The sequence below is a fragment of the Mytilus galloprovincialis genome, chromosome 12 (genome assembly GCF_965363235.1).
Source record: "Mytilus galloprovincialis chromosome 12, xbMytGall1.hap1.1, whole genome shotgun sequence".
Classification (NCBI taxonomy): Eukaryota; Metazoa; Mollusca; class Bivalvia; order Mytilida; family Mytilidae; genus Mytilus; species Mytilus galloprovincialis.
This window is the reverse complement of record NC_134849.1, coordinates 76,309,354-76,321,409: the sequence shown is the minus strand read 5'-3', so window position 1 is coordinate 76,321,409 and position 12,056 is coordinate 76,309,354.

Here is a 12,056-nt window from a genome sequence, read left to right as displayed (position 1 = left end):
CTTAGGATAGTCCTAAAGGTTACAATGTCCTAAAACGTAATAAAAACAACAAATATGGCATAAACTCAATACTAAAAATACTAATACAATATTAAACTATCATATTGTTATAAGAATTAAATTAATAAAACATTTTTTATTTTTTCAATTTTTGTTAAATATTCAATTGTATTACATTAAATTATTTCGTGCTGCCTTTTTTGAAGCCTAAAATATACTATCAGTGAAGCAGCGTTTTCGCGACTAACCAAAACGGTGCAATTATAATTTAGATATGGGAAAAAATTACTTCTTTTTTAACTAATCCTCATTCGATACATGAAATGAAATCGAGTGGACCTAAGGACAAAACTAGTTTATGTACTAAAATTGCAGCACGAATATCGCATTTAACAAAGTTTTGTGACTATTCACTTTTGTTTTCGTATTCAAATCATTTATATCTTTCTTCATATTTTTGAATAACGTATTTATTAGTATTACGTTAAAACTTTAACTTTTATTTAGCAGACTCAAGCTGGCAGCCACTTTTATCGGCCAATCAAGATAGCAGGCACTTTTTTCCAGCAGCCAATTTTGACGATATGTCTAAAAACCAAAAAACTGCGTGAGGCTCAAACGTTCCAAAAATCGCTAAATCTTAGTTAAATGCAATCTAACAGCGGAAATCGACAATTTCACGGTTTTTGCTAATTTCTAAACCATTTCATTCCGTTTTAAATATGTATGTAAGCGGTCTGTCCTTTATTTGACATTCGATAATTGATATTCAATATCCAACTGACTGCTAGCCGTCGGTTCAATATTTAAATTTAGTTGAAAATCACTATAAAGCCTGAGGGAAAAGATACCATTTTATGACCCCTTCAAGCTGTCATAAATTTTCGTTGTCCTCGAATATAAACCCTGATACAAGTTGTATATTTGTCTTTATGTTATATAGATTTTTATCAATAAAACATAACAGAGGATTCACCAAAGATGTAATATAATATATAAAATATGAAACAAAATCCAATTACTCCAGAAACATATAGAAATATACATAGAAATACTTATGGAAAGCCAAAAAAGAAAAGAAATTAATAGTGAACAGCTACCAGAGACTGCTTAAATGAAGGTGACCACCCAAAGACGACTTTGGACCTCTGTGGTGGCCAGACGGGCCCGGATCCCAGAAAAATATTTAAGTGGGGAATAGCTTGGGTCAATACCTTTAAAATGAGCTAGGTCCGGTTCGGAACTTTGCCGTTGGTATATGCCGAAAAGTACCGAATGTATGCATATGGTTAAAACGGAAAATTACGTTAAGGGGCACCTTTGAACCTCTGTGGTGGCCAGACGGGCCCGGATCCCAGAAAAATATTTAAGTGGAGAATAGCTTGGGTCAATACCTTTAAAATGAGCTAGGTCCGGTTCGGAACTTTGCCGTTGGTATATGCCGAAAAGTACCGAATGTATGCATATGGTCAAAACGGAAAATTACGTTAAGGGGCACCTTTGAACCTCTGTGGTGGCCAGACGGGCCCGGATCCCAGAAAAATATCTAAGTGGGTAATAGCTTGGGTCAATACCTTTAAAATGAGCTAGGTCCGGTTCGGAACTTTGCCGTAGGGATATGTCGAGGAGTACCGAATGTGTGGTTGGTATGGAAAATACGTAAATTGGCAACTTTGAACCTCTGTGGTGGCCAGACGGGCCCGGATCCCAGAAAAATATTTAAGTGGGTAATAGCTTGGGTCAATACCTTTAAAATGAGCTAGGTCCGGTTCGGAACTTTGCCGTAGGGATATGTCGAGGAGTACCGAATGTGTGGTTGGTATGGAAAATACGTAAATTGGCAACTTTGAACCTCTGTGGTGGCCAGACGGGCCCGGATCCCAGAAAAATATTTAAGTGGGGAATAGCTTGGGTCAATACCTTTAAAATGAGCCAGGTCCTGTTCGGAACTTTGCCGTTGGTATATGCCGAAAAATACCGAATGTATGCATATGGTTAAAACGGAAAATTACGTTAAGGGGCACCTTTGAACCTCTGTGGTGGCCAGACGGGCCCGGATCCCAGAAAAATATTTAAGTGGGTAATAGCTTGGGTCAATACCTTTAAAATGAGCTAGGTCCGGTTCGGAACTTTGCCGTAGGGATATGTCGAGGAGTACCGAATGTGTGGTTGGTATGGAAAATACGTAAATTGGCAACTTTGAACCTCTGTGGTGGCCAGACGGGCCCGGATCCCAGAAAAATATTTAAGTGGGGAATAGCTTGGGTCAATACCTTTAAAATGAGCCAGGTCCTGTTCGGAACTTTGCCGTTGGTATATGCCGAAAAATACCGAATGTATGCATATGGTTAAAACGGAAAATTACGTTAAGGGGCACCTTTGAACCTCTGTGGTGGCCAGACGGGCCCGGATCCCAGAAAAATATTTAAGTGGGTAATAGCTTGGGTCAATACCTTTAAAATGAGCTAGGTCCGGTTCGGAACTTTGCCGTAGGGATATGTCGAGGAGTACCGAATGTGTGGTTGGTATGGAAAATACGTAAATTGGCAACTTTGAACCTCTGTGGTGGCCAGACGGGCCCGGATCCCAGAAAAATATTTAAGTGGGGAATAGCTTGGGTCAATACCTTTAAAATGAGCCAGGTCCTGTTCGGAACTTTGCCGTTGGTATATGCCGAAAAGTACCGAATGTATGCATATGGTTAAAACGGAAAATTACGTTAAGGGGCACCTTTGAACCTCTGTGGTGGCCAGACGGGCCCGGATCCCAGAAAAATATTTAAGTGGGTAATAGCTTGGGTCAATACCTTTAAAATGAGCTAGGTCCGGTTCGGAACTTTGCCGTAGGGATATGTCGAGGAGTACCGAATGTGTGGTTGGTATGGAAAATACGTAAATTGGCAACTTTGAACCTCTGTGGTGGCCAGACGGGCCCGGATCCCAGAAAAATATTTAAGTGGGGAATAGCTTGGGTCAATACCTTTAAAATGAGCCAGGTCCGGTTCGGAACTTTGCCGTTGGTATATGCCGAAAAGTACCGAATGTATGCATATGGTTAAAACGGAAAATTACGTTAAGGGGCACCTTTGAACCTCTGTGGTGGCCAGACGGGCCCGGATCCCAGAAAAATATTTAAGTGGGGAATAGCTTGGGTCAATACCTTTAAAATGAGCTAGGTCCGGTTCGGAACTTTGCCGTTGGTATATGCCGAAAAGTACCGAATGTATGCATATGGTTAAAACGGAAAATTACGTTAAGGGGCACCTTTGAACCTCTGTGGTGGCCAGACGGGCCCGGATCCCAGAAAAATATTTAAGTGGGTAATAGCTTGGGTCAATACCTTTAAAATGAGCTAGGTCCGGTTCGGAACTTTGCCGTAGGGATATGTCGAGGAGTACCGAATGTGTGGTTGGTATGGAAAATACGTAAATTGGAAACTTTGAACCTCTGTGGTGGCCAGACGGGCCCGGATCCCAGAAAAATATTTAAGTGGGGAATAGCTTGGGTCAATACCTTTAAAATGAGCTAGGTCCGGTTCGGAACTTTGCCGTTGGTATATGCCGAAAAGTACCGAATGTATGCATATGGTTAAAACGGAAAATTACGTTAAGGGGCACCTTTGAACCTCTGTGGTGGCCAGACGGGCCCGGATCCCAGAAAAATATTTAAGTGGAGAATAGCTTGGGTCAATACCTTTAAAATGAGCTAGGTCCGGTTCGGAACTTTGCCGTTGGTATATGCCGAAAAGTACCGAATGTATGCATATGGTCAAAACGGAAAATTACGTTAAGGGGCACCTTTGAACCTCTGTGGTGGCCAGACGGGCCCGGATCCCAGAAAAATATCTAAGTGGGTAATAGCTTGGGTCAATACCTTTAAAATGAGCTAGGTCCGGTTCGGAACTTTGCCGTAGGGATATGTCGAGGAGTACCGAATGTGTGGTTGGTATGGAAAATACGTAAATTGGCAACTTTGAACCTCTGTGGTGGCCAGACGGGCCCGGATCCCAGAAAAATATTTAAGTGGGTAATAGCTTGGGTCAATACCTTTAAAATGAGCTAGGTCCGGTTCGGAACTTTGCCGTAGGGATATGTCGAGGAGTACCGAATGTGTGGTTGGTATGGAAAATACGTAAATTGGCAACTTTGAACCTCTGTGGTGGCCAGACGGGCCCGGATCCCAGAAAAATATTTAAGTGGGGAATAGCTTGGGTCAATACCTTTAAAATGAGCCAGGTCCTGTTCGGAACTTTGCCGTTGGTATATGCCGAAAAGTACCGAATGTATGCATATGGTTAAAACGGAAAATTACGTTAAGGGGCACCTTTGAACCTCTGTGGTGGCCAGACGGGCCCGGATCCCAGAAAAATATTTAAGTGGGTAATAGCTTGGGTCAATACCTTTAAAATGAGCTAGGTCCGGTTCGGAACTTTGCCGTAGGGATATGTCGAGGAGTACCGAATGTGTGGTTGGTATGGAAAATACGTAAATTGGCAACTTTGAACCTCTGTGGTGGCCAGACGGGCCCGGATCCCAGAAAAATATTTAAGTGGGGAATAGCTTGGGTCAATACCTTTAAAATGAGCCAGGTCCTGTTCGGAACTTTGCCGTTGGTATATGCCGAAAAGTACCGAATGTATGCATATGGTTAAAACGGAAAATTACGTTAAGGGGCACCTTTGAACCTCTGTGGTGGCCAGACGGGCCCGGATCCCAGAAAAATATTTAAGTGGGTAATAGCTTGGGTCAATACCTTTAAAATGAGCTAGGTCCGGTTCGGAACTTTGCCGTAGGGATATGTCGAGGAGTACCGAATGTGTGGTTGGTATGGAAAATACGTAAATTGGCAACTTTGAACCTCTGTGGTGGCCAGACGGGCCCGGATCCCAGAAAAATATTTAAGTGGGGAATAGCTTGGGTCAATACCTTTAAAATGAGCCAGGTCCGGTTCGGAACTTTGCCGTTGGTATATGCCGAAAAGTACCGAATGTATGCATATGGTTAAAACGGAAAATTACGTTAAGGGGCACCTTTGAACCTCTGTGGTGGCCAGACGGGCCCGGATCCCAGAAAAATATTTAAGTGGGGAATAGCTTGGGTCAATACCTTTAAAATGAGCTAGGTCCGGTTCGGAACTTTGCCGTTGGTATATGCCGAAAAGTTCCGAATGTATGCATATGGTTAAAACGGAAAATTACGTTAAGGGGCACCTTTGAACCTCTGTGGTGGCCAGACGGGCCCGGATCCCAGAAAAATATTTAAGTGGGTAATAGCTTGGGTCAATACCTTTAAAATGAGCTAGGTCCGGTTCGGAACTTTGCCGTAGGGATATGTCGAGGAGTACCGAATGTGTGGTTGGTATGGAAAATACGTAAATTGGAAACTTTGAACCTCTGTGGTGGCCAGACGGGCCCGGATCCCAGAAAAATATTTAAGTGGGGAATAGCTTGGGTCAATACCTTTAAAATGAGCTAGGTCCGGTTCGGAACTTTGCCGTTGGTATATGCCGAAAAGTACCGAATGTATGCATATGGTTAAAACGGAAAATTACGTTAAGGGGCACCTTTGAACCTCTGTGGTGGCCAGACGGGCCCGGATCCCAGAAAAATATTTAAGTGGAGAATAGCTTGGGTCAATACCTTTAAAATGAGCTAGGTCCGGTTCGGAACTTTGCCGTTGGTATATGCCGAAAAGTACCGAATGTATGCATATGGTCAAAACGGAAAATTACGTTAAGGGGCACCTTTGAACCTCTGTGGTGGCCAGACGGGCCCGGATCCCAGAAAAATATCTAAGTGGGTAATAGCTTGGGTCAATACCTTTAAAATGAGCTAGGTCCGGTTCGGAACTTTGCCGTAGGGATATGTCGAGGAGTACCGAATGTGTGGTTGGTATGGAAAATACGTAAATTGGCAACTTTGAACCTCTGTGGTGGCCAGACGGGCCCGGATCCCAGAAAAATATTTAAGTGGGTAATAGCTTGGGTCAATACCTTTAAAATGAGCTAGGTCCGGTTCGGAACTTTGCCGTAGGGATATGTCGAGGAGTACCGAATGTGTGGTTGGTATGGAAAATACGTAAATTGGCAAATTTGAACCTCTGTGGTGGCCAGACGGGCCCGGATCCCAGAAAAATATTTAAGTGGGGAATAGCTTGGGTCAATACCTTTAAAATGAGCCAGGTCCTGTTCGGAACTTTGCCGTTGGTATATGCCGAAAAGTACCGAATGTATGCATATGGTTAAAACGGAAAATTACGTTAAGGGGCACCTTTGAACCTCTGTGGTGGCCAGACGGGCCCGGATCCCAGAAAAATATTTAAGTGGGTAATAGCTTGGGTCAATACCTTTAAAATGAGCTAGGTCCGGTTCGGAACTTTGCCGTAGGGATATGTCGAGGAGTACCGAATGTGTGGTTGGTATGGAAAATACGTAAATTGGCAACTTTGAACCTCTGTGGTGGCCAGACGGGCCCGGATCCCAGAAAAATATTTAAGTGGGGAATAGCTTGGGTCAATACCTTTAAAATGAGCCAGGTCCTGTTCGGAACTTTGCCGTTGGTATATGCCGAAAAGTACCGAATGTATGCATATGGTTAAAACGGAAAATTACGTTAAGGGGCACCTTTGAACCTCTGTGGTGGCCAGACGGGCCCGGATCCCAGAAAAATATTTAAGTGGGTAATAGCTTGGGTCAATACCTTTAAAATGAGCTAGGTCCGGTTCGGAACTTTGCCGTAGGGATATGTCGAGGAGTACCGAATGTGTGGTTGGTATGGAAAATACGTAAATTGGCAACTTTGAACCTCTGTGGTGGCCAGACGGGCCCGGATCCCAGAAAAATATTTAAGTGGGGAATAGCTTGGGTCAATACCTTTAAAATGAGCCAGGTCCGGTTCGGAACTTTGCCGTTGGTATATGCCGAAAAGTACCGAATGTATGCATATGGTTAAAACGGAAAATTACGTTAAGGGGCACCTTTGAACCTCTGTGGTGGCCAGACGGGCCCGGATCCCAGAAAAATATTTAAGTGGGGAATAGCTTGGGTCAATACCTTTAAAATGAGCTAGGTCCGGTTCGGAACTTTGCCGTTGGTATATGCCGAAAAGTACCGAATGTATGCATATGGTTAAAACGGAAAATTACGTTAAGGGGCACCTTTGAACCTCTGTGGTGGCCAGACGGGCCCGGATCCCAGAAAAATATTTAAGTGGGTAATAGCTTGGGTCAATACCTTTAAAATGAGCTAGGTCCGGTTCGGAACTTTGCCGTAGGGATATGTCGAGGAGTACCGAATGTGTGGTTGGTATGGAAAATACGTAAATTGGAAACTTTGAACCTCTGTGGTGGCCAGACGGGCCCGGATCCCAGAAAAATATTTAAGTGGGGAATAGCTTGGGTCAATACCTTTAAAATGAGCTAGGTCCGGTTCGGAACTTTGCCGTTGGTATATGCCGAAAAGTACCGAATGTATGCATATGGTTAAAACGGAAAATTACGTTAAGGGGCACCTTTGAACCTCTGTGGTGGCCAGACGGGCCCGGATCCCAGAAAAATATTTAAGTGGAGAATAGCTTGGGTCAATACCTTTAAAATGAGCTAGGTCCGGTTCGGAACTTTGCCGTTGGTATATGCCGAAAAGTACCGAATGTATGCATATGGTCAAAACGGAAAATTACGTTAAGGGGCACCTTTGAACCTCTGTGGTGGCCAGACGGGCCCGGATCCCAGAAAAATATCTAAGTGGGTAATAGCTTGGGTCAATACCTTTAAAATGAGCTAGGTCCGGTTCGGAACTTTGCCGTAGGGATATGTCGAGGAGTACCGAATGTGTGGTTGGTATGGAAAATACGTAAATTGGCAACTTTGAACCTCTGTGGTGGCCAGACGGGCCCGGATCCCAGAAAAATATTTAAGTGGGTAATAGCTTGGGTCAATACCTTTAAAATGAGCTAGGTCCGGTTCGGAACTTTGCCGTAGGGATATGTCGAGGAGTACCGAATGTGTGGTTGGTATGGAAAATACGTAAATTGGCAACTTTGAACCTCTGTGGTGGCCAGACGGGCCCGGATCCCAGAAAAATATTTAAGTGGGGAATAGCTTGGGTCAATACCTTTAAAATGAGCCAGGTCCTGTTCGGAACTTTGCCGTTGGTATATGCCGAAAAGTACCGAATGTATGCATATGGTTAAAACGGAAAATTACGTTAAGGGGCACCTTTGAACCTCTGTGGTGGCCAGACGGGCCCGGATCCCAGAAAAATATTTAAGTGGGTAATAGCTTGGGTCAATACCTTTAAAATGAGCTAGGTCCGGTTCGGAACTTTGCCGTAGGGATATGTCGAGGAGTACCGAATGTGTGGTTGGTATGGAAAATACGTAAATTGGCAACTTTGAACCTCTGTGGTGGCCAGACGGGCCCGGATCCCAGAAAAATATTTAAGTGGGGAATAGCTTGGGTCAATACCTTTAAAATGAGCCAGGTCCGGTTCGGAACTTTGCCGTTGGTATATGCCGAAAAGTACCGAATGTATGCATATGGTTAAAACGGAAAATTACGTTAAGGGGCACCTTTGAACCTCTGTGGTGGCCAGACGGGCCCGGATCCCAGAAAAATATTTAAGTGGGGAATAGCTTGGGTCAATACCTTTAAAATGAGCTAGGTCCGGTTCGGAACTTTGCCGTTGGTATATGCCGAAAAGTACCGAATGTATGCATATGGTTAAAACGGAAAATTACGTTAAGGGGCACCTTTGAACCTCTGTGGTGGCCAGACGGGCCCGGATCCCAGAAAAATATTTAAGTGGGTAATAGCTTGGGTCAATACCTTTAAAATGAGCTAGGTCCGGTTCGGAACTTTGCCGTAGGGATATGTCGAAGAGTACCGAATGTGTGGTTGGTATGGAAAATACGTAAATTGGAAACTTTGAACCTCTGTGGTGGCCAGACGGGCCCGGATCCCAGAAAAATATTTAAGTGGGGAATAGCTTGGGTCAATACCTTTAAAATGAGCTAGGTCCGGTTCGGAACTTTGCCGTTGGTATATGCCGAAAAGTACCGAATGTATGCATATGGTTAAAACGGAAAATTACGTTAAGGGGCACCTTTGAACCTCTGTGGTGGCCAGACGGGCCCGGATCCCAGAAAAATATTTAAGTGGAGAATAGCTTGGGTCAATACCTTTAAAATGAGCTAGGTCCGGTTCGGAACTTTGCCGTTGGTATATGCCGAAAAGTACCGAATGTATGCATATGGTCAAAACGGAAAATTACGTTAAGGGGCACCTTTGAACCTCTGTGGTGGCCAGACGGGCCCGGATCCCAGAAAAATATCTAAGTGGGTAATAGCTTGGGTCAATACCTTTAAAATGAGCTAGGTCCGGTTCGGAACTTTGCCGTAGGGATATGTCGAGGAGTACCGAATGTGTGGTTGGTATGGAAAATACGTAAATTGGCAACTTTGAACCTCTGTGGTGGCCAGACGGGCCCGGATCCCAGAAAAATATTTAAGTGGGTAATAGCTTGGGTCAATACCTTTAAAATGAGCTAGGTCCGGTTCGGAACTTTGCCGTAGGGATATGTCGAGGAGTACCGAATGTGTGGTTGGTATGGAAAATACGTAAATTGGCAACTTTGAACCTCTGTGGTGGCCAGACGGGCCCGGATCCCAGAAAAATATTTAAGTGGGGAATAGCTTGGGTCAATACCTTTAAAATGAGCCAGGTCCTGTTCGGAACTTTGCCGTTGGTATATGCCGAAAAGTACCGAATGTATGCATATGGTTAAAACGGAAAATTACGTTAAGGGGCACCTTTGAACCTCTGTGGTGGCCAGACGGGCCCGGATCCCAGAAAAATATTTAAGTGGGTAATAGCTTGGGTCAATACCTTTAAAATGAGCTAGGTCCGGTTCGGAACTTTGCCGTAGGGATATGTCGAGGAGTACCGAATGTGTGGTTGGTATGGAAAATACGTAAATTGGCAACTTTGAACCTCTGTGGTGGCCAGACGGGCCCGGATCCCAGAAAAATATTTAAGTGGGGAATAGCTTGGGTCAATACCTTTAAAATGAGCCAGGTCCGGTTCGGAACTTTGCCGTTGGTATATGCCGAAAAGTACCGAATGTATGCATATGGTTAAAACGGAAAATTACGTTAAGGGGCACCTTTGAACCTCTGTGGTGGCCAGACGGGCCCGGATCCCAGAAAAATATTTAAGTGGGGAATAGCTTGGGTCAATACCTTTAAAATGAGCTAGGTCCGGTTCGGAACTTTGCCGTTGGTATATGCCGAAAAGTACCGAATGTATGCATATGGTTAAAACGGAAAATTACGTTAAGGGGCACCTTTGAACCTCTGTGGTGGCCAGACGGGCCCGGATCCCAGAAAAATATTTAAGTGGGTAATAGCTTGGGTCAATACCTTTAAAATGAGCTAGGTCCGGTTCGGAACTTTGCCGTAGGGATATGTCGAGGAGTACCGAATGTGTGGTTGGTATGGAAAATACGTAAATTGGAAACTTTGAACCTCTGTGGTGGCCAGACGGGCCCGGATCCCAGAAAAATATTTAAGTGGGGAATAGCTTGGGTCAATACCTTTAAAATGAGCTAGGTCCGGTTCGGAACTTTGCCGTTGGTATATGCCGAAAAGTACCGAATGTATGCATATGGTTAAAACGGAAAATTACGTTAAGGGGCACCTTTGAACCTCTGTGGTGGCCAGACGGGCCCGGATCCCAGAAAAATATTTAAGTGGGTAATAGCTTGGGTCAATACCTTTAAAATGAGCTAGGTCCGGTTCGGAACTTTGCCGTAGGGATATGTCGAGGAGTACCGAATGTGTGGTTGGTATGGAAAATACGTAAATTGGCAACTTTGAACCTCTGTGGTGGCCAGACGGGCCCGGATCCCAGAAAAATATTTAAGTGGGTAATAGCTTGGGTCAATACCTTTAAAATGAGCTAGGTCCGGTTCGGAACTTTGCCGTAGGGATATGTCGAGGAGTACCGAATGTGTGGTTGGTATGGAAAATACGTAAATTGGCAACTTTGAACCTCTGTGGTGGCCAGACGGGCCCGGATCCCAGAAAAATATTTAAGTGGGGAATAGCTTGGGTCAATACCTTTAAAATGAGCCAGGTCCGGTTCGGAACTTTGCCGTTGGTATATGCCGAAAAGTACCGAATGTATGCATATGGTTAAAACGGAAAATTACGTTAAGGGGCACCTTTGAACCTCTGTGGTGGCCAGACGGGCCCGGATCCCAGAAAAATATTTAAGTGGGTAATAGCTTGGGTCAATACCTTTAAAATGAGCTAGGTCCGGTTCGGAACTTTGCCGTAGGGATATGTCGAGGAGTACCGAATGTGTGGTTGGTATGGAAAATACGTAAATTGGCAACTTTGAACCTCTGTGGTGGCCAGACGGGCCCGGATCCCAGAAAAATATTTAAGTGGGGAATAGCTTGGGTCAATACCTTTAAAATGAGCTAGGTCCGGTTCGGAACTTTGCCGTTGGTATATGCCGAAAAGTACCGAATGTATGCATATGGTTAAAACGGAAAATTACGTTAAGGGGCACCTTTGAACCTCTGTGGTGGCCAGACGGGCCCGGATCCCAAAAAATATTTAAGTGGGTAATAGCTTGGGTCAATACCTTTAAAATGAGCTAGGTCCAGTTCGGAACTTTGCCGTTGGTATATGCCGAAAAGTACCGAATGTATGCATATGGTTAAAACGGAAAATTACGTTAAGGGGCACCTTTGAACCTCTGTGGTGGCCAGACGGGCCCGGATCCCAGAAAAATATTTCAGTGGGGAATAGCTTGGGTCAATACCTTTAAAATGAGCTAGGTCCGGTTTGGAACTTTGGCGTAAGTATATGCCAAAAAGTAACGAATGTGTGGTTAATACGAAAATTGACGTTAAGGGGCACCCTAGAACCTCTGTGGTGTCCAGATAGGCCCGGATTCCAAAAAAAGTTGGTAATAGCCTTGGTCAGTACCTTTAAAATCAGCCAGACCCGGTTCGGAACTTTGCCGTAGGGATATGTCGAGGAATACCGAATGT